The sequence below is a fragment of the Panulirus ornatus genome, chromosome 18, assembly GCF_036320965.1.
Source record: "Panulirus ornatus isolate Po-2019 chromosome 18, ASM3632096v1, whole genome shotgun sequence".
Classification (NCBI taxonomy): Eukaryota; Metazoa; Arthropoda; class Malacostraca; order Decapoda; family Palinuridae; genus Panulirus; species Panulirus ornatus.
In genome coordinates, this window is record NC_092241.1 from 24,210,907 (window position 1) to 24,233,488 (window position 22,582).

Below are 22,582 nucleotides of genomic sequence, written 5' to 3' on the forward strand. Positions count from 1 at the left end.
TGGGGTTGTAAAATCAAAATTCCATGCACAGTGCATTTGAGATGGCCATTATTATCATTATCATTAGTCACTATTATATAAACTCGGAAACCCTTTCAATGATGTGGGAGCATCAAGGTGGCACTATTGGAGTGGTAAGTTCATCCGAGATCATACTGTACTCTCTTTGTCCATAGTCGATAATACAGTTTCACTATAACTGAAATATACAATTGCCCATGCCATCACAGCTAATAGAAGAAATAATGGCTGATATGTAAAAATCAATTTTATTTAATATTACAAGGAATCTTTCATAGCAAGCTATTATTATAGAACAAGCATAAATTTACATTAATATCATACAATGCTTAAGATTACTACAGTCTAATCCTGTGTATCACAAACCACTCTCCCTGCCACCACAGGTGGCTAGTGATTAGTCCAAACATAAGTATCACAAACCATCTTCACTGACTCGATTACACTGCCACCAAAGATGGCTGATTATTAAACTGCCACTATAAATGGCAGATGATCTCTCCACCAACATATGGGCTGGTGATTACACTGCCACCATAGGTGGCTTGTGATTGCTCTCTCAACATATGCAGATGATGATTACACTGCCACCACAGGTGGCTGGTGATTACATCAATAATCTTATGACAAAGCAAGTTGTGCCCAGAAGTCATTCTCCAAAGAAATTTCTCCTGAATGATTTGGAAAACCTTTAGCCTAAAGAGAGCAAAAAGTATATCTAAACAATAAAACAAAAGCAATCCTCTTAAAATGCTAACTTCACTGGTTTTTACAATACAAAACATAGAAAAGCTTAAATCAACTTTTGTAATAGATAATAATGAGAATAATAGCTGTATGGAGTAAGATTTCTCATGCTAGTCTTCAAAAGTACGCAACCTTCAAATGATAAAGTAAAGGCTTTCATTAAGTACACAAAAATTCCATTTAATAAGTTAGCTCAATAACGATATCCATCACCAGTTACCATATATGGTCCATTCCCGAAGCATATATTCCTAACTATCTCAAATGACACACAAAAGGATGGATGCCTTTATCCTGTAAATTAGCTTCCATGTCTTACATGAGATATTCCATTTAACTGGAGCGGTTATGATCACAACCTCTGATAACCTTAAAACTTAATCCTAGGATAACAGTGTGAACATATCAGAGCCCCCCATTGGCCAAAATGTACTGATGAAATGCTGTACATCATGTATGTCCATTTTTCAAATCACCTGCTCCAAACAATTTTCCAGTATTTAGCAATATGCCCTACACTGTCTTGACAAAGATAATTCCAAAGGTCTGAGAAGCAGGAATGCTGTACTTGGGAATTAAAATAGAAAAAAAAATCAAACTGCCTAAAAAAATTGTGATAATCTGAAAGAGCTTACAACAAAATAGTAATAACATCCAAAACATTTTGTATCAATTTTTTCCCTACTACATACATATTTGAATAACAGCTCAACACATTTCTGATCATCTCTGCCAATCAATAAGTCCTCTCACAAATGAAGATACTTCCCAGACACACTTCTAATTCTTGAGAATTGCAACTGCAGAGCGAATGCTATTCTCAAATTCATCACAACTGTTAGAATGTACAATAAAAAAAATCCTGCAAATGCTGCTGCTTGCAGTTTTGAATTATTCCATTAAAATGAGGAATCTTAAAAACACAACATCTTGAAGTTTTAAGCAATGATTTGCTCTCTAAAACAATGCAGAGGAGTACACTTGAAATGTTAATGAAAAGACTGGTTAATCCTGTGAAATGTGATATATGGTCAGTCTTAGTTTTCAACTTAGTTAGGTATTCAAACCTTTGTCAGGAGTTTTCAGCCCTATTAACAACACATTTACCAAACTGGAACTGACAACATGATATCAATGAAATGACCAATACTAACTATTCAATCACACACCATTATCCCTACTGATAACTTCTAATTTTTCCTGCTGGCACTAAATCCAAACAACATTAAGTCATCACTCTACTGACTATTCACATTACTTCCTGTGGTGCACTCTCAAATCAAATAACCAAACATCACTATTGACCACTAACAATACTTCTTGCGGTGCACTCGGGTCAAATAACTAAACATCAACACTTAAATGACCACGAGTAATACTTCCTGGGAGACCTCTCACACCTAACATCCACAAATGATCAACACTAACTGCTATTAACACTTCTTGAGGGCAGTCAGCCCTAGTCAGCAAACATTATAATCTCAATGCCCACTAACAATACTTCCTGGGGTCAATAAGACTTAAAACCCTCCCACCATCACTCTACTGACCACTAGCACTACTACCTCAAGGGACTCATACCACCCAACATCACTCATTTGACAACCAATAATAATTCCTGGAAACAATCACACATAACAATTGCACCTAATAACTAATGACTACGGGCACTATATCCTGGGAACACTCAGACGTGGCAGCCATTAACTACCACGTACACTGCCATGAATACTTATTCCTGGGAGGAATTGGACCTAACAGACACACACCACTGTCTTACTGAAAACTAACAACACTTCTTGGGGCACTCAAACCTAACATCCACACAACACTCTGATGACCACTAGCATTACCTCTTTAGGGTACTCAAACCTAATAACTGTACATCAATTCACAATACCACTCTCAGGACCACAGAGGCACTGAGACCAATTACACACCCTAATCTTACTATCATTCTAATGATTGCTAACAATACTTCCTTGTGGTGCTTAACCTTGCAACCACACATCACTACTCTACTGATTGGTATTAGTTTTTCCTTTGGGTACTAGACTTATAAGGCTGAATACTCCAAGACTTTGTAAAGCTCTTTTGCGACCTTAGATCTAGCAATGACACACCACTGATCTATAGAGGGGAAAAATTTCATGGCAGATACTGTCACATATACCAATCATATATAGTCACCTTAAAGCTTTAGCCTTGCAAGTTTTACTTGGGATCTGTGATCTACCAATGACACATCAGTTCTCAAGTGACTGTTAACGAATACTTCTTTGGAAAAGTTGATTTTGCTAATCAAATATCATCATCTTTCTTGTGACTGGCAAGGGTTTAGTATGATTTATGATCGACAAACCATATATCAATATTCTACTGACTGGTTGCATTGTTTCTTTTGACTACTCAGCTTTCCAGTCATATATGACTGATGGCTTCCTTGATTTCCATGGTATCTATTATCTACTGATCATATATCACATTGCTCAATTACAGTAACAGTTCTTGATCAATTACTGAAGCTAATAAAGGGAATGCTAAATTCAGTTTTCCTGGCATTATAAAGCTGCATCAGCTTTGGTAGGAGTTCACCTAGAGCTGATATGCAAGAGCCTCTTAAACTTACATAATAGTTCTGAGACCACGTATTAAATCTTAATAGTTAAATGCCTCAAACATATATATAACACTGAGACCACAAACTCAAATGATCAAACTGAATGCCTTTCAAACAATGCACTAACTCCTCTGAAAGCAAGTTTATACATGTGATCAAATACATGCCTCTCATCCAAACAGATCAAACATCACACACTCACCCAGACCATTAACTTGTGATTAACTGAAGCATCAACTGTGCATTGGCTATCATGGACAACATAAGCATATAATATTGTTTGGATTTTATGTTCCATCACATAAGATTGAAATTATGAAGTTCAAGTACCAGAAGCTACATGTGCATAAACAACCAGAGAAATACTGTACATGAAGTATCCATTATTTGCAAAATGATTGACACTCAAATTTTACTGTAGACACAGGTTCTCATGTTTAAAAGACATCATGGATACAAGAAAATACTGTAACAAGTTTTATATGTTCAAGGTTGGCTATAAGTAAGATTTTACATCAAACACAAATGTCATAGTACTGTCCTTTACCATCCTCAAGAGCTCAATTAATTGAGTAAATCTATTGCTCCCATTCTCTTCAACATGTAAAAATATATATCATAAATAAAAAAAAAATCATTCTTGAATCTCAAGGCCAAAGAGCCAAATACATACACACAGACATATGGATGTGTTCATGCCACAAGTGGAGCATATGGGGTGGGCACATGACTGGTCGGCATAAACATGTAGAAAAGTCTTTGAAGTAAATGGACAGCAGAGACCATATGATCCCCATAGGATGGCTGATGGGAAGAATGTCAAGGGATCCCAAATGGAACCACCAAATCCTCTTTATGTTCCACTTTTATGTGTGCCAGTGCTGCCACCACCTTCTGCGTTGAGCTGATCATCTGGTGAGAAGATTGATTTTATGTGTATATGTGCATTTGCTACTAAATGTGTAAAAAGTATGCATGTACTGCACAAGGTAAATATGTGCGAGTCTGTGTACAGGTATGCATGTATTCAAGGCAGCTGAAATGTTAGTTTATGATAATACAAAATGGATGTACTACATAATGTATGTGTAAGATTATCAATTTATGATTATCCATTAGTGCATACATGGAGGGAGTTTGTACTTGCAGGTCCCCATCTCCTGACCTTTCTTTAATATAAATACACATTTTTTTTTAAGTTTTTAATGTTCTTTGCATTACTTTTTTTTTTTTTTTTTTTTTGCTTTGTCGCTGTCTCCCGCGTTTGCGAGGTAGCGCAAGGAAACAGACGAAAGAAATGGCCCAACCCACCCCCATACACATGTATATACATACGTCCACACACGCAAATATACATACCTACACAGCTTTCCATGGTTTACCCCAGACGCTTCACATGCCCTGATTCAATCCACTGACAGCACATCAACCCCGGTATACCACATCGCTCCAATTCACTCTGTTCCTTGCCCTCCTTTCACCCTCCTGCATGTTCAGGCCCCAATCACACAAAATCTTTTTCACTCCATCTTTCCACCTCCAATTTGGTCTCCCTCTTCTCCTCGTTCCCTCCACCTCCGACACATATATCCTCTTGGTCAATCTTTCCTCACTCATTCTCTCCATGTGCCCAAACCATTTCAAAACACCCTCTTCTGCTCTCTCAACCACGCTCTTTTTATTTCCACACATCTCTCTTACCCTTACGTTACTTACTCGATCAAACCACCTCACACCACACATTGTCCTCAAACATCTCATTTCCAGCACATCCATCCTCCTGCGCACAACTCTATCCATAGCCCACGCCTCGCAACCATACAACATTGTTGGAACCACTATTCCTTCAAACATACCCATTTTTGCTTTCCGAGATAATGTTCTCGACTTCCACACATTCTTCAGGGCTCCCAGAATTTTCGCCCCCTCCCCCACCCTATGATCCACTTCCGCTTCCATGGTTCCATCCGCTGCCAGACCCACTCCCAGATATCTAAAACACTTCACTTCCTCCAGTTTTTCTCCATTCAAACTCACCTCCCAACTGACTTGACCCTCAACCCTACTGTACCTAATAACCTTGCTCTTATTCACATTTACTCTTAACTTTGCATTAACTATTCCTTCAATTTATCCTTCAAAGAAAACTCATATCTTCTATTGTCAATGATAAAAATGTCTCAACCTAATCAAAGCAAATTTAATAAAGCTGCAAACCACAAATAGCATTCAGAACAATCACTTCCCTGGCAACCACAAATACCTGACATCAACCCAATGAAGTAATATATGTATGGATCATGATGAGGTGCCTGAGGACTGGTAGAATACATATAAGGTGCCCCTTTATAAAGGATATAAAAGCATGTACAGAGCATGAGACTAGTGTCAAGATTGGTAGAGGATGTGTGGATTATGAGCGCTTTAAAGAATGTTCGTGAGAAATACTTCGAAAAACAGGTTACGAATATGGCATTTATGTATGTGGAGATATAATATGACTTGGTTAATATTGATGCTTTATGGAAAGTCTTACAAATATATGATGTTGGGGAAAGCTCCTACAAGCAAAGAAAAGTTCCAGTTAAGAGCATAAGACAAAGAGAGGAGAATGAGTCATTTCAGGTGAATTTTGGTCTGCTGCAGGGGTGTGCAGTGTCACCAGGGCATTAAATATATTTATGAATAGGGCAGGGAGCACAGAAAATAAAAGGATCTTGAAAAGAAGGGAGATTACAAAGTCAGTCAGGGGTGAGAGGGACCTGGAAAGTGAATCAGTTGATGTTTGTTGATGACACAGCATCAGTGGCACATTTGAGTAAGAAATTGTAGAGGTTCACATAAGAAAGACAGGCAACAGGAGGACTCAGCAGTTTTTTTTAAGCAATCACTAACTCCACGCTGCTGCAAATTAGTCTTCTACTATTCATTTCTGGCATTTTTCTCAGAGTATATCTGAATTTATAAAATATTTGTCTAAACAACTTTTGAAGGTATTTCTAGTCTTAGCATTCACTACATCTGATGGTAGCTTATTCCAGTGCTCAACACACCTATAGGAATAGAAACTTTTTCCCATGTCCGTACTACATCTCTTAGCTTTGAGTTTTATTCCATTTGTCCTGGTGACAGTATTTTCAAAACTAACATAGTTTCTCACTTGAATCTGAAACCAGTGCTGTGTTAACAGCAAAAAAACAACTGGCACTTCTCATTCACCCACACCCCCTACACACTGCATACTCAGTTGGTTACTGAGTTTTGGAGTGTATGTGTGAAAGGAGGAAGTTGAAAGTAAATATGAATAAAAACAGTCACAAATATATGATGTGGGGGGAAAAGCTACTAAAAGAAGTGAGAAGTTTCTATCAAGAGAGTGAGGCATGTGTAAGAGTAGAGAGAGAAGGGGAAAAGCTACCAGAAGCAGTGAGAAGTTTCTATCAAAAGTGCATGTGTAAGAGTAAAAACAGAAGAGAGTGAGTAGTTCCAGGTGAAGGTTGGTTAGCTGCAGGGGTGTGTGAAGTCACCATGGCTGTTTAATTTGTTTATGAATGGGGTGGTGAAGAACAATAATGAATGGGCTCCTGAATAGAAGAGAGAGAGTATGCAGTCTGTAAGGGGTGAGGGGGAATGATAAATACCAGTTGTTCTTTGATGATGACACACCACTTGTTTCAGATTCCAGTGAGAAACTGTATTAATTGGAGACTGTGTGTGAAAGGAGCAAGTTGAAAGTAAATGTGAATAATGGCATGGTTATTAAGTTTAGCAAGGCAAAGAGTCTTATTTGATGTGTGGGGTTGAGCTACTAGAAGCAGTGGGAAGTTTCTATCTTGTGTGTAAGGCATGTGCACAAGCAGAAAGAGAGGAGAGTGTGTGGTTCTAGGTGAAGGTTAGTCTGGTGCAGGGTTGTGCGATGTCACCATGGCTGTTTAATTTGTTTATGAATGGGCTGGTGAGGGAGGAAAATGTAAGGATCTTGGAGGGAAGGGGAAGAAGGCAGTCTGTACAGGTTGAGGGGGGTTTGGGAAGTGAGTCTGTTGTTTGCTGATGAGACAGCACTGGTGGCACATTAGAGTGAAAAACTGTAGAAGTTGGTGACTGAGTTTGGGAGTGTGTCAAAAGAGAAAGTTGAGAATGAATGTGAATGAAAACGAGATTATTAGATTTAGCAGGGTAGAGGGTCTTACGAATCTATGATGCGGGAGAAAGCTTTTAGAAACAGAAGTTTCTAACAAGTGTAAGGAATTTGTACAATTATGAAGACAGGAGAGTGAGTGGTTCCAGGTGAGGGCTGCTCTGCAGCAGAGGTGTATGATGTCACCATAGCTGTTTAATTTGTTTATGAATGGGGTGGTGAGGGACCAAAAAGTAAGGACCATAGAGAAATGGGCAAGGTTGCAATCTGTAGGAGGTGGGGGTGGGGTGGGGTGGGGGGGATGGAAAGTGAGTCAGTTGTTGTTTGTTGATGACACAGTACTGATGGCAGATTTAAGTGAGCAGCCCCTTCTAAGTGTAAATACTGGCACCTCAACAAAGCAGACTGAAAAACTTTCAAAACTTCTTTTCTGACTTTCCTTGGGTAAATTAGTCTCTTATGTGATATGTCTGTCTCCACCAAAAGCATAGCAGAGGTTGTTTTTCCAGGAATGGAAGTATCTATTCCTCCACAACAACCTCTTCATCCAATCCATGATTCAACTCTCCTGTTCTAAGGCCATTCAGACAAGGAATTAGGAATATCGGGCTTGGAAAACTCTCCTTCCTCTGGATCCCATTCAGCTTTTATCACTGCTCATAATAGCCACAAGCACATTATCCATGAGGCAAAGTGCTCCTTTACTCAAAGGAAGTGCAATAACCTCTCCTCATCATCCAATGATAGGTCTTTCTGATCTTAGCTAGGGACATCTCTAACAACTTCTACCACTCTACCTATCCTTCACTTTTCCATTCTGATGGTACTATAGCTGTCTCTTCCACAGACAAAGCAATTCTCTTTGGTTCCCATTTCTCTTCTAGCTCCATCATGGAAAACTCTAACATTCCTTCACCCCCTGATGCTCCCCTTACTAATCCTATACCTCCTCCTGTAATCTTTTTTTGGACTATCTGAAAAGTGCTTCTTTCTGTAGATACAAGCAAGGCTTATGGTCCTGATGGCATCCATCCCCATGTAATGAAAGAGCGTGCCTCTGAACTTGCACCTGTTCTTGCCTGTCAGTTCCATTTCTCTTTAAAAACCAAAACTTTTCCTTCTCCTTGGAAACAAGCATTGATACATTCCATCCCTAAGAAGGGTGACCATTTTGATGCCTCTAACTATTGTCCTATTGCCTTGACATCTACCATTTCCAGTTTTTAAATCTATCCTCAACTCCCATATCCTTAAATACCTCGAAAATCACTGTCCTCTCTGATCACCAGTATGACTTTCATTAGGCGTGATCCACTGGTGATATTCTTGGGCAGTCATGTGTAGTTGCCCTTGACATACCTAAGGCTTTTGACAGGATGTGACATCCAGGTCTCATCTCTAAGCTCCCATCTTTTGGTTTCCTTCCTCACTTTGCTCCTTTATATCTAGCTTTCTTGCCAGCCAATCTTTCTCTGTGGTTGTTGATGGATCAGCCTCACCCTTTTTCTCCATCAACACCAGTGTCCCTCAAGATTCTGTCCTGTCCCCTACACATTTTCTTCTTTTTTCAATTATTTCCTCTCTTCCACAAATAATCCAATGCATTCACTCACTGACAACTCAACAATGCATTCATTCACATTCTTCAATTCTGCTTCCTCTTCTTTCACTCAATCTGCATCTCATCTTGACACAGCTTCCTTAATAAACTCAAATTTTGACAGGATATCTTGGTGGGGTAGACAAAATCTTGTTAAGCTTAATGCCTTCAAGACCCAATTTCTACCCATCTCTCTGTCAAAAACTCCCCACAACTCTTGTCGCTCCCTTGACAGCTCTGTAATTCCACCTCTTGACTCAATGAACATACTAGGCATTACTGTAACATCCACTCTTTCTTGGAAACCCCACATTACAGGAATATCTAAGTCTGCCTCTAAGAAACTGAGTGTCCTTTTTAGATGCCAAAACTTCTCTTCTTAAAAGTTGCTCCATTCATACAAAGGATTCATTCATTCTTGTATGGAGTACTGCTCGAACATTTGGGGTAATTCTAGCTCTGTATGCTTACTTGACAGAATTCAGTTGAAAGCATTCCCGACTTGGGAACTATCCCACGCTAAGTTCCAAACTTGACCCTTATGCCCTACGCCACGATGTTGGTTCACTTTCCCTTTTTTATAGGTATCACTTTGGTCTCTGCTCCTGAGAGTTAGCTGCTTGTGTGTTCCCACCACTAGCTATACCACGCAATACTCAGGAAGCTGCTGCATCACATGATTATTCTGTGGCCATAAGCAACTCAAGGGTGGACCATTTTGATACTTGCTTCTTTCTATACACATCAATGCTTTGGAACTCTCTACCCACACATGAATTTCCCAATAACCCTGACCTGGCACCTTTAAAAAGACAGGGCTTTCACTTCCTCCAAAATTCATATTTAGATTCCCCTGTCTTTCCTGTTTCCGATTCATAATTCTCTGTATTTCAATTAAGATCCAGCCTTGATGTGGACTTTTGTCCATTACTGGAGCCTTCAACATAAAAAAAAAGTTGGTGATTGAGTTTGGATGAGTGTGTGAAAGGAGGAAGTTGAGAGTAAATGTGAATAAAAATAAGCTTATCGAGTTTAGTAAGGCAGAGGGATGAGTATGAGTTTGAATGAACATAAATTAGAAAAGGTGATGTGTTTTAGATACCTGAGAGTTGACAAAGCAAGGGATGGAACCATGGAAGTGGATGATTCAGAGGGTTGGGGAGGGGGCTAAGGTTCTGAAAGCAATGAGGAATGTGCAATGGGAGAGGTTGTAATCTGGGAGGGAGAAAATGAGTACGTTTAAAAGATATAGTGATCTCAACAATGCTGTATGGATGCATGGATGTTTTGGAAATGAAATTTTTGGGGACAATATATGGTGTGAGGTGGTTTCATCCAATAAGTACGAAAAGGGTAAAAGGGCAATGTGGTATAAAAGAAGTGTGGTTGAGAAAGCTGAAGAGGGTTTGCTGAAAAGGTCTGGACATATGGATAAAATGAATGAGAAGAGACTGACAAAAGTGGAGGGTGACATAATGAAGGGGAAGACCAAACTGGAGATAAAAGGATGGAGTGAAAAAGATTTTGAGTGATCAAGGCCTGAACATGAATGAGGGTGAAAGGCATCCAAAGGACACAATGAAATGGAACCATGTGGTATGCAGGGGGGATGACATGCTATTAATGGGCTGAAACAGGTGTAAAGCAGCCAAGGGAAACGATGGACAGGACGCACTTCCCCTTCCATGGTTCCACTTGCTACTAAGTCCACTCCCAGATATCTAAAACACTTCACTTTTGGTCAGGGTGGTATGCATAGTAAGAGAGAGTCTGGGAGTGGAGTTTGGTGAAGAGAGGAGGTAGGGAAAGCTTTTTTGGAATATGAAATCTGGCAAGGTGGTGGGCTTGGATGGTACAGCAGTTGAATTTATCAAGAAAGGAGATGACTGTGTTGTTGACTGGTTGATAAGAATATTCAATGTATGTATGGATCATAGTGAACTGCCTGAGGATTGGCAGAATGCATGTGTAGTGCCACTGCATGAAGGCAAAGGGGATAAAGGTGAGTGATCAAACTAAGAGGCATAAGTTTGTTGAGTATTCCTGAAAGACTGTATGGGAGGGTACTAATTGAAAGGGTGAAGGAATGTACAGAGCAACAGATTGGGGACATGCAGTATGGTTTTAAAAGTGGTAGAGGATGTGTGGATCAGGTGTTTCTTTTATGAATATATGTGAGAAATACTTAAAAAAACAGATGGATTTGTATGTAGCATTTATGGATCTGGAGAAGGCATAAGATAGGGATGATAAAGATGCTTTGTGGAAGAATACATGGCGTGGGGGGTAAGCTGCAAGAAGTAAGAAATTTCCATCAAGAGTGTAAGGCATGTGTACAAGTGGGAAGTAAGGAGAATGACTGGTTCCCAAATAAGGTCAGTCTGCAGCAGGGGTGCATTATGTCCCCATGGTTGTTTAATTTGTTTATGGATGGGATGGTTAGGGAGGTAAGTGCAAGAGTTTTGGAGAATGGGGCAAGTGAGCAGTCTACTGGGGATGACAGGGCCTCGGGAGTGAGTCAAATGCTATTCACCGATGATACAGCACTGGTGACTGATTCGAGTGAGAAAGTTGGTGAATAAGTTTGGAAAAGTGTGTGAAAGGAGAAAGTTGAGAGTAAATGTGAATAAGAGCAAGGTTATTAGGTTCAGAAGGGTTGAGCGAAAAGTTAATTGGGATGTAAGTTTGAAGGGGGAAAATTGGAGGAAGTAAAGTGTTTCAGATATCAGGGAATGGACTTGGCAGCAAATGGAACCATGGAAGTGGAAGCGAGTCTCGGGGTGGGGGAGGGGGTAAAAGTTCTGGAAGCAATGAAGAAAATGTGGAAAGAACAATATCTTCGATAAAAATTGGGTATGTTTGAAGGAGTAGTAGTTCCAATAATATTGTATGGAGGATGGTGGATGTGCTGGAAATGAAATGTTTGAGGAAAATATGTGGTGTGAGGTGGTTTGATCCAGTAAGTTATGAAATGTAAGAGAGATGTGTGGTAATAAAATGAGTGTGGTTAAGAGAGAAGAGGGATATGTTGATATGGTTTGAATATGGAGAGAATAAGTGAGGAAAGAAGTGGGGGAAAAAGAAGAAGCAGGATACTAAACTGGAAGTGGAAGGATGAAGTGGAGGGAAAAAGAAGAAGCAGGATACTAAACTGGAAGTGGAAGGATGGAGTTAAAAATATTTTGAAGGATCAGGGCCTGAACATGCAGAAGGGTGAGAAGCATATAAGGAAAAGAGTGTATTGGAACAATGTGGTATACCAGGGTCGACGTGCTGTCAATGGAATCCTATATCCTGTTTCAACAAACTAGAAACAAAGAAAAAAATTTTCATATGCATTCCTTGCATATCGTGAAAGACAAATAAAATGGGAGGGAACACGGAACTACAAATCCTCCCCTCCCATCTCAATTTTTCTAAAAGGAACAGAGAAGGGGGCCAAGTGAGGATATTCCCCCTTAGGCTCAGGCCCCTGTTCTTAAAGCTACCTTGCTAGCATGAGAAATGGTGAACATGAATGAAAAAATATATATTTTATATATCATCCTTAATGTCTTGTGTGTAAAGTCAGGGGTTAGTGAGAGGACAAGAGCAAGGGAAGGTGTAGCACTACTCCAGAAAAAAGAGTGGTGGGAGTATGTGATAGAGTGTAAGAAAGTAAACTCTAGATTGATATGAGTATAACTGAAAGTGGATGGAGAGAGATGGGTGATTATTGGTGCATATGCACCGAGGCATGAGAAGAAAGATCATGAGAAGCAAGTGTTTTGGGAGCAGCTAAGTGAGCGTTTTAGTAGTTTTGATGCACATGACCGGGTTATAGTGATGGGTGATTTGAATGCAAAGGAGAGTAATGTGGCAGTTGAGGGAATAATTGGTGTACATGGGGTGTTCAGTGTTGAAAATGGTAATGGTGAAGAGCTTCTAAAATTATGTGCTGAAAAAGGACTGGTGATTGGGAATACCTGGTTTAAAAAGAGACATATACATAAGTATATGTATATAAGTCGGAGAGATGGCAAAAGAGCATTATTGGATTACGTGTTAACTGATAGGCGCATGAAAGAGAGACTTTTGGATGTTAATGTGCCGAGAGGTGCAACTAGTGGTATGTCTGATCATTACCTTATGGAGGCGAAGGTGAAGATTTGTAGAGGTTTTCAGAAAAGAAGAGAGAATGTTGGGGTGAAGAGAGTGGTGAGAGTGAGTGAGCTTGGGAAGGAGACTTGTGTGAGGAAGTACCAGGAGAGACTGAGTACAGAATGGAAAAAAGTGAGAACAAAGGACACAAAGGGAGTGGGGGAGGAATAGGATATATTTAGGGAAGCAGTGATGATTTGTGCAAAAGATGCTTGTGGCATGAGAAACGTGGGAGGTGGGCAGATTAGAAAGGGTAGTGAGTGGTGGGATGAAGAAGTAAGATTATTAGTCAAAGAGAAGATAGAGGCATTTGGACGATTTTTGCAGGGAAATAGTGTAAATGACTAGAAGATGTATAAAAGAAAGATGCAGGAGGTCAAGAGGAAGATGCAAGATATGAAAAAGAGGGCAAATGAGAGTTGGGGTGAGAGAGTATCATTAAATTTTGGGGAGAATAAAAAGATGTTTTGGAAGGAGGTAAATAAAGTGCATAAGACAAGGGAACAGCTCCCTTTCCACATTCAGGCCCACAGAACTTTCCATGGTTTACCAAAGACGCTTCACATGCCCTGGTTCAATCCATTGACAGCATGTTGACTCCGGTATACCACATCGTTCCAATTCACTCTATTCCTTGCAAGCCTTTCACCCTCCTCCATGTTCAAGCCCCGATCACTCAAAATGTTTTTCACTCCTTCTTTCCACCTCCAATTTGGTCTCCCACTTCTTCCCTCCACCTCTGACACATATATCCTCTTTGTCAGTCAATCTTTCCTCACTCATTCTCTCCATGTGACCAAACCATTTCAAAACACCCTCTTCTGCTCTCTCAACGACACTCTTTTTATTACCAAACATCTCTCTTACCCTTTCATTACTTACTCAATCAAACCACCTCACATCACATATTGTCCTCAAACCTCTCATTTCCAACATATCCACCCTCCTCCACACAACTCTATAGCCCACGCCTCGCAACCATATAACATTGTCGGAACCACTATTCCTTCAAACATACCCATTTTTGCTTTCCAAGATGACATTCTCGCCTTCCACACATTTTTCAACGCTCCCAGAACTTTCGCCCCCTCCCCCACCCTATGATTCACTTCCGTTTCCATGGTGCCATCCGATGCCAAATTCACTCCCAGATATCTAAAGCACTTCACTTTCTCCAGTTTTTCTCCATTCAAACTTACCTCCCAAATGACTTGTCCCTCAACCCTACTGTACCTAATAACCTTGCTCTTATTCACATTTACTCTCAGCTTTCTTCTTTCACACACTTTACCAAACTCAGTCACCAGCCTCTGCAGTTTCTCACATGAATCAGCCATCAGCGCTGTATCATCAGCGAACAACAATTGACCCACTTCCTAAGCTCTCTCATCCACAACAGACTGCATACTTGCCCCTCTCTCCAAAACTCTTGCATTCACCTCCCTAACAACCCCATCCATAAACAAATTAAACAACCATGAAGACATCATGCACCCCGGAAGTAAACCAACATTCATTGAGAACCAATCACTTTCCTCTCTTCCTACTCGTACACATGCCTTACATCCTCGATAAAAACTTTTCACTGCTTCTAACAACTTGCCTCCCACACCATATATTCTATATACCTTCAATAGAGCATCTCTCTCAACTCTATCATATACCTTCTACAGATCCATAAATGCTACATACAAATCCATTTGCTTCTCTAAGTATTTCTCACATACATTCTTCAAAGCAAACACCTGAACAACATATCCTCTACCTCATCAGAAACCACACTGCTCTTCCCCAATCTGATGCTCTGTACATGCCTTCACCCTCTCAATCAATACCCTCCCATATAATTTCACAGGAATACTCAACAAACTTATACCTCTGCAATTTGATCACTCACTTTTATCCCCTTTACCTTTGTACAATGGCACTATGCAAGCATTCCGCCAATCCTTAGGCACCTCACCAGGAGTCATGCATACATTAAATAACCTTACCAACCAGTCAATAACACAGTCACCCCCTTTTTTAATAAATTCCACTGCAATACCATCCAAACCCACTGCCTTGCTGGCTTTCATCTTCTGCAAAGCTTTTACTACCTCTTCTCTGTTTACCAAATCATTCTCCCTAACCCTCTCACTTTCCACACCACCTTGACCAAAACACCCTATATTTGCCACTCTATCATCAAACACATTCAACAAACCTTCAAAATGCTCACTGCATCTCCTCACATCACCACTACTTGTTATCACTTCTCCATTATCCGCCTTCACTGACGTTCCCATTTGTTCCCTTGTCTTACGCACTTTATTCACCTCCTTCCAAAACATCTTTTTATTCTCCCTAAAATTTAATGATACTCTCTCACCCCAACTCTCATTTACCCTCTTTTTCGCCTCTTGCACCTTTCTCTTGACCTCCTGCCTCTTCTTTTATACATCTCCCAATCATTTGCATTATTTCCCTACAAAAATCATCCAAATGCCTCTCTCTTATCTTTCACTAATAATATTACTTCTTCATCCCACCACTCGCTACCCTTTCTCATCTGCCCATCTCCCACGCTTCTCATGCCACAAGCATTCTTTTGCGCAAGCCATCACTACTTCCCTAAACACATCCCATTCCAGCCCCACTCCCCTTAAGTCCTTTGTTCCCAAGCTCACTTACTCTCACCACTCTCTTTACCCCAACATTCTCTCTTCTTTTCTGAAAACCTCTGCAAATCATCACCTTCATTTCCACAAGATAATGATCTGACATACCTCCAGCTGCACCTCTCAGCACATTAACATCCAAAAGTCTTTCTTTCACGCACCTATCAATTACACGTAATCCAATAACACTCTCTGGCCATCTCTTCTACTTACGTATGTATACTTATGTATATCCCTCTTTTCAAATTTGGTATTCCCAATCATCAGTGCTTTTTCAGTGCACAAATCTACAATCTCTTCACCATTTCCATTTACAACACTGAACACCCCATGTACACCAATTATTCCCTCAACTGCCACCTTACTCACCTTTGCATTCAAATCACCTATCACTATAACCTGGTCTTGTGCATCAAAACTACTAACACACTCACTCAGCTGCTCTTAAAACATTTGCCTCTCATGATCTTTCTTCTTATGCCCAGGTGCATATGCACCAATAATCACCCATCTCTCTCCATCCACTTTCAGTTTTACCCATATCAATCTAGAGTTTACTTTCTTACACTCCATCACATACTCCCACCACTCCTGTTTCAGGAGTAGTGCTACTCCTTCCCTTGCTCGTCTTCTCACTAACCCCTGACTTTATGCCCAAGACATTCCCAAACTACTCTTCCCCTTTACCCTTGAGCTTCGTTTCGCTAAAACATCCAGGTTCCTTTCCTCAAACATACCACCTATCTCTCCTTTTTTCTCATCTTGGTTACATCCACACACCTTTAGACACCCCAATCTGAATCTTCGAGGAGGATGAGCATCCCTGCGAGACTCTTTTTTCTGTTTCCCCCTTTTAGAAAGTTAAAATACAAGGAGGGGAAGGTTTCTAGCCCCCCGCTCCTGTACCCTTTAGTCACCTACCTCACGTCAGGATGTGTGGGAAGTATTCTTTCTCCCCTATCCCCTGGGGATAGGGGAGGGGGTTTGTCATATCATGTGTGGTGGGGTGGCGACGGGAATGAATAAAGGCAGAAGGTATGAATTATGTACATGTATATATATGTATATGTCTGTGTGTGTGTATATATATGTATACATTTAGATGTATAGGTATGTATATGTGCATCTGTGGATGTGTATGTATATACATGTGTATGTGGGTGGGTTGGGCCATTCTTTCTTTTGTTTCCTTGCACTACCTTGCTAATGTGGGAGACACCGACAAAGTATAATATATAATATATATTCATTAGACACCAAAAAAGTATAATATATAATATATATTTATTTTACTTTACTTTGTCGCTGTCTCCCGCATTAGCAAGGTAGCGTAAAGAAACAGACGAAAGAAAGGCCCAACCCACCCACATACACATGTACATACATACACGTCCACACACGCAAATATACATAACTATACATCTCAACGTACACACATATATATATATATACACACACACACATATACATACATACACACGTACATAATTCATACTTGCTGCCTTTCTTCATTCCCAACGCCACCCTGCCACTAATGAAATAACAACCCCCTCCCCACGCATGTGCGCAAGGTAGCACTAGGAAAAGATAACAAAGGCCACATTCGTTCATACTTAGTCTCTAGCTGTCATGTATAATGCACCGAAACCATAGCTCCCTTTCCACATCCAGGCCCCACAGAACTTTCCATGGTTCACCCCAGACGCTTCACATGCCCTGGTTCAATTCATTGACAACACGTCAATCCCGGTATACCACATCATTCCAATTCACTCTATTCCTTGCACACCTTTCACCCTCCTGCATGTTCAGGCCCCAATCACTCAAAATCTTTTTCACTCCATCTTTCCACCTCCAATTTGGTCTCCCACTTCTCCTCATTCCCTCCACCTCTGACACATATATCCTCTTGGTCAATCTTTCCTCACTCATTCTCTCCATGTGACCAAACCATTTCAAAACACCCTCGTCTGCTCTCTCAACCACACTCTTTTTATTACCACACATCTCTCTTACCCTTACATTACTTACTCGATTAAACCATCTCACACCATATATTGTCCTTAAACATCTCATTTCCAACACATCCACCCTCCTTCACAACTCTATCTAAAGCCCACACTTCGCAGTCATATAACATAGATCAGACCACTATTCCTTCAAATATACCCATTTTTGCTTTCCGAGATAATGTTTTTGACTTCCACACATTCTTCAACGCTCGCAGAACTTTCGCCCCATCCCCCACCCTATAATTCACTTCCACTTCCATGGTTCCATCTGCTGCCAAATCCACTCCCAGATATCTAAAACACTTCATTCCTCCAGTTTTTCTCCATTAAAAACTTACTTACCATTTGACTTGATCATCAACCCTACTGTACCTAATTACCTTGCTCTTATTCATATTTACTCTCAGATTTCTTCTTTCACACACTTTACCAAACTCAGTCACCAGCTTCTGCAGTTTCTTACATGAATCAGCCACCAGCGCTGTATCATCAGCGAACAACAACTGACTCACTTCCCAAGCGCCCTCATCCACAACAGACTGCATACTTGCCCCTCTTTCCAAAACTCTTGCATTCACCTCCCTAACAACCCCATCCATAAAGAAATCAAACAACCATGGAGACATCATACACCCCTGCCGCAAACCAACATTCACTGAGAACCAATAACTTTCCTCTCTTCCTACACGTACACATGCCTTACATCCTCGATAAAAACTTTTCACTATTGCCACCAACTTGCCTCCCACACCATATACTCTTAATACCTTCCACAGGGCATCTCTATCAACTCTGTCATATGCCTTCACCAGATATATAAATGCTACATACAAATCCATTTGTTTTTCTAAGTATTTCTCATACATTCTTCAAAGCAAACACCTGATCCTCATATCCTCTACCACACTGCTCTTCCCTAGTCTGATGCTATGTACATGCCTTCACCCTCTCAATCAATACCCTCCCACATAATTTCCCAGGAATACTCAACAAACTTATACCTCTGTAATATGAACACTCACCTTTATCCCCTTTGCCTTTGTACAATCACACTATGCATGCAGTCTGCCAATCCTCAGGCACTTCACCTTGAGCCATACATACTTTGAATATCCATCCTCACCAACCAGTCAACAAGAGTCACCCCCATTTTAGATAAATTCGACTGCAATACCATCCAAACCCACTGCCTTGCCAGCTTTCATCTTCCGCAAAGCTTTTACTACCTCTTCTCTGTTTACCAAATCATTCTCCCTAACCCTCTCACTTTCCACACCACCTTGACCAAAACACCCTATATTTGCCACTCTATCATCAAACACATTCAACAAACCTTCAAAATGCTCACTGCATCTCCTCACATCACCACTACTTGTTATCACTTCTCCATTATCCGCCTTCACTGACGTTCCCATTTGTTCCCTTGTCTTACGCACTTTATTCACCTCCTTCCAAAACATCTTTTTATTCTCCCTAAAATTTAATGATACTCTCTCACCCCAACTCTCATTTACCCTCTTTTTCGCCTCTTGCACCTTTCTCTTGACCTCCTGCCTCTTCTTTTATACATCTCCCAATCATTTGCATTATTTCCCTACAAAAATCATCCAAATGCCTCTCTCTTATCTTTCACTAATAATATTACTTCTTCATCCCACCACTCGCTACCCTTTCTCATCTGCCCATCTCCCACGCTTCTCATGCCACAAGCATTCTTTTGCGCAAGCCATCACTACTTCCCTAAACACATCCCATTCCAGCCCCACTCCCCTTAAGTCCTTTGTTCCCAAGCTCACTTACTCTCACCACTCTCTTTACCCCAACATTCTCTCTTCTTTTCTGAAAACCTCTGCAAATCATCACCTTCATTTCCACAAGATAATGATCTGACATACCTCCAGCTGCACCTCTCAGCACATTAACATCCAAAAGTCTTTCTTTCACGCACCTATCAATTACACGTAATCCAATAACACTCTCTGGCCATCTCTTCTACTTACGTATGTATACTTATGTATATCCCTCTTTTCAAATTTGGTATTCCCAATCATCAGTGCTTTTTCAGTGCACAAATCTACAATCTCTTCACCATTTCCATTTACAACACTGAACATCCCATGTACACCAATATTTCCTCAACTGCCACCTTACTCACCTTTGCATTCAAATCACCTATCACTATAACCTGGTCTTGTGCATCAAAACTACTAACACACTCACTCAGCTGCTCTTAAAACATTTGCCTCTCATGATCTTTCTTCTTATGCCCAGGTGCATATGCACCAATAATCACCCATCTCTCTCCATCCACTTTCAGTTTTACCCATATCAATCTAGAGTTTACTTTCTTACACTCCATCACATACTCCCACCACTCCTGTTTCAGGAGTAGTGCTACTCCTTCCCTTGCTCGTCTTCTCACTAACCCCTGACTTTATGCCCAAGACATTCCCAAACTACTCTTCCCCTTTACCCTTGAGCTTCGTTTCGCTAAAACATCCAGGTTCCTTTCCTCAAACATACCACCTATCTCTCCTTTTTTCTCATCTTGGTTACATCCACACACCTTTAGACACCCCAATCTGAATCTTCGAGGAGGATGAGCATCCCTGCGAGACTCTTTTTTCTGTTTCCCCTTTTAGAAAGTTAAAATACAAGGAGGGGAAGGTTTCTAGCCCCCCGCTCCTGTACCCTTTAGTCACCTACCTCACGTCAGGATGTGTGGGAAGTATTCTTTCTCCCCTATCCCCTGGGGATAGGGGAGGGGGTTTGTCATATCATGTGTGGTGGGGTGGCGACGGGAATGAATAAAGGCAGAAGGTATGAATTATGTACATGTATATATATGTATATGTCTGTGTGTGTGTATATATATGTATACATTTAGATGTATAGGTATGTATATGTGCATCTGTGGATGTGTATGTATATACATGTGTATGTGGGTGGGTTGGGCCATTCTTTCTTTTGTTTCCTTGCACTACCTTGCTAATGTGGGAGACACCGACAAAGTATAATATATAATATATATTCATTAGACACCAAAAAAGTATAATATATAATATATATTTATTTTACTTTACTTTGTCGCTGTCTCCCGCATTAGCAAGGTAGCGTAAAGAAACAGACGAAAGAAAGGCCCAACCCACCCACATACACATGTACATACATACACGTCCACACACGCAAATATACATAACTATACATCTCAACGTACACACATATATATATATATACACACACACACATATACATACATACACACGTACATAATTCATACTTGCTGCCTTTCTTCATTCCCAACGCCACCCTGCCACTAATGAAATAACAACCCCCTCCCCACGCATGTGCGCAAGGTAGCACTAGGAAAAGATAACAAAGGCCACATTCGTTCATACTTAGTCTCTAGCTGTCATGTATAATGCACCGAAACCATAGCTCCCTTTCCACATCCAGGCCCCACAGAACTTTCCATGGTTCACCCCAGACGCTTCACATGCCCTGGTTCAATTCATTGACAACACGTCAATCCCGGTATACCACATCATTCCAATTCACTCTATTCCTTGCACACCTTTCACCCTCCTGCATGTTCAGGCCCCAATCACTCAAAATCTTTTTCACTCCATCTTTCCACCTCCAATTTGGTCTCCCACTTCTCCTCATTCCCTCCACCTCTGACACATATATCCTCTTGGTCAATCTTTCCTCACTCATTCTCTCCATGTGACCAAACCATTTCAAAACACCCTCGTCTGCTCTCTCAACCACACTCTTTTTATTACCACACATCTCTCTTACCCTTACATTACTTACTCGATTAAACCATCTCACACCATATATTGTCCTTAAACATCTCATTTCCAACACATCCACCCTCCTTCACAACTCTATCTAAAGCCCACACTTCGCAGTCATATAACATAGATCAAACCACTATTCCTTCAAATATACCCATTTTTGCTTTCCGAGATAATGTTTTTGACTTCCACACATTCTTCAACGCTCGCAGAACTTTCGCCCCATCCCCCACCCTATAATTCACTTCCACTTCCATGGTTCCATCTGCTGCCAAATCCACTCCCAGATATCTAAAACACTTCATTCCTCCAGTTTTTCTCCATTAAAAACTTACTTACCATTTGACTTGATCATCAACCCTACTGTACCTAATTACCTTGCTCTTATTCATATTTACTCTCAGATTTCTTCTTTCACACACTTTACCAAACTCAGTCACCAGCTTCTGCAGTTTCTTACATGAATCAGCCACCAGCGCTGTATCATCAGCGAACAACAACTGACTCACTTCCCAAGCGCCCTCATCCACAACAGACTGCATACTTGCCCCTCTTTCCAAAACTCTTGCATTCACCTCCCTAACAACCCCATCCATAAAGAAATCAAACAACCATGGAGACATCATACACCCCTGCCGCAAACCAACATTCACTGAGAACCAATAACTTTCCTCTCTTCCTACACGTACACATGCCTTACATCCTCGATAAAAACTTTTCACTATTGCCACCAACTTGCCTCCCACACCATATACTCTTAATACCTTCCACAGGGCATCTCTATCAACTCTGTCATATGCCTTCACCAGATATATAAATGCTACATACAAATCCATTTGTTTTT

The 22,582-nt window shown here is 40.6% G+C and overlaps 1 long non-coding RNA gene across 1 annotated transcript in view; it reads right to left on the reverse strand.

Annotated features, from left to right (window-relative positions):
* Positions 1-255: 255 nt before the first annotated feature.
* The window catches only part of LOC139755003 (uncharacterized), a 32,100-nt gene continuing 9,773 nt past the window's right edge, over positions 256-22,582 (reverse strand). Inside the window, exon 2 of the long non-coding RNA XR_011714005.1 lies at positions 256-4,300. This is a non-coding gene — a long non-coding RNA (uncharacterized lncRNA). The remainder of the gene's footprint in view (positions 4,301-22,582) is intronic.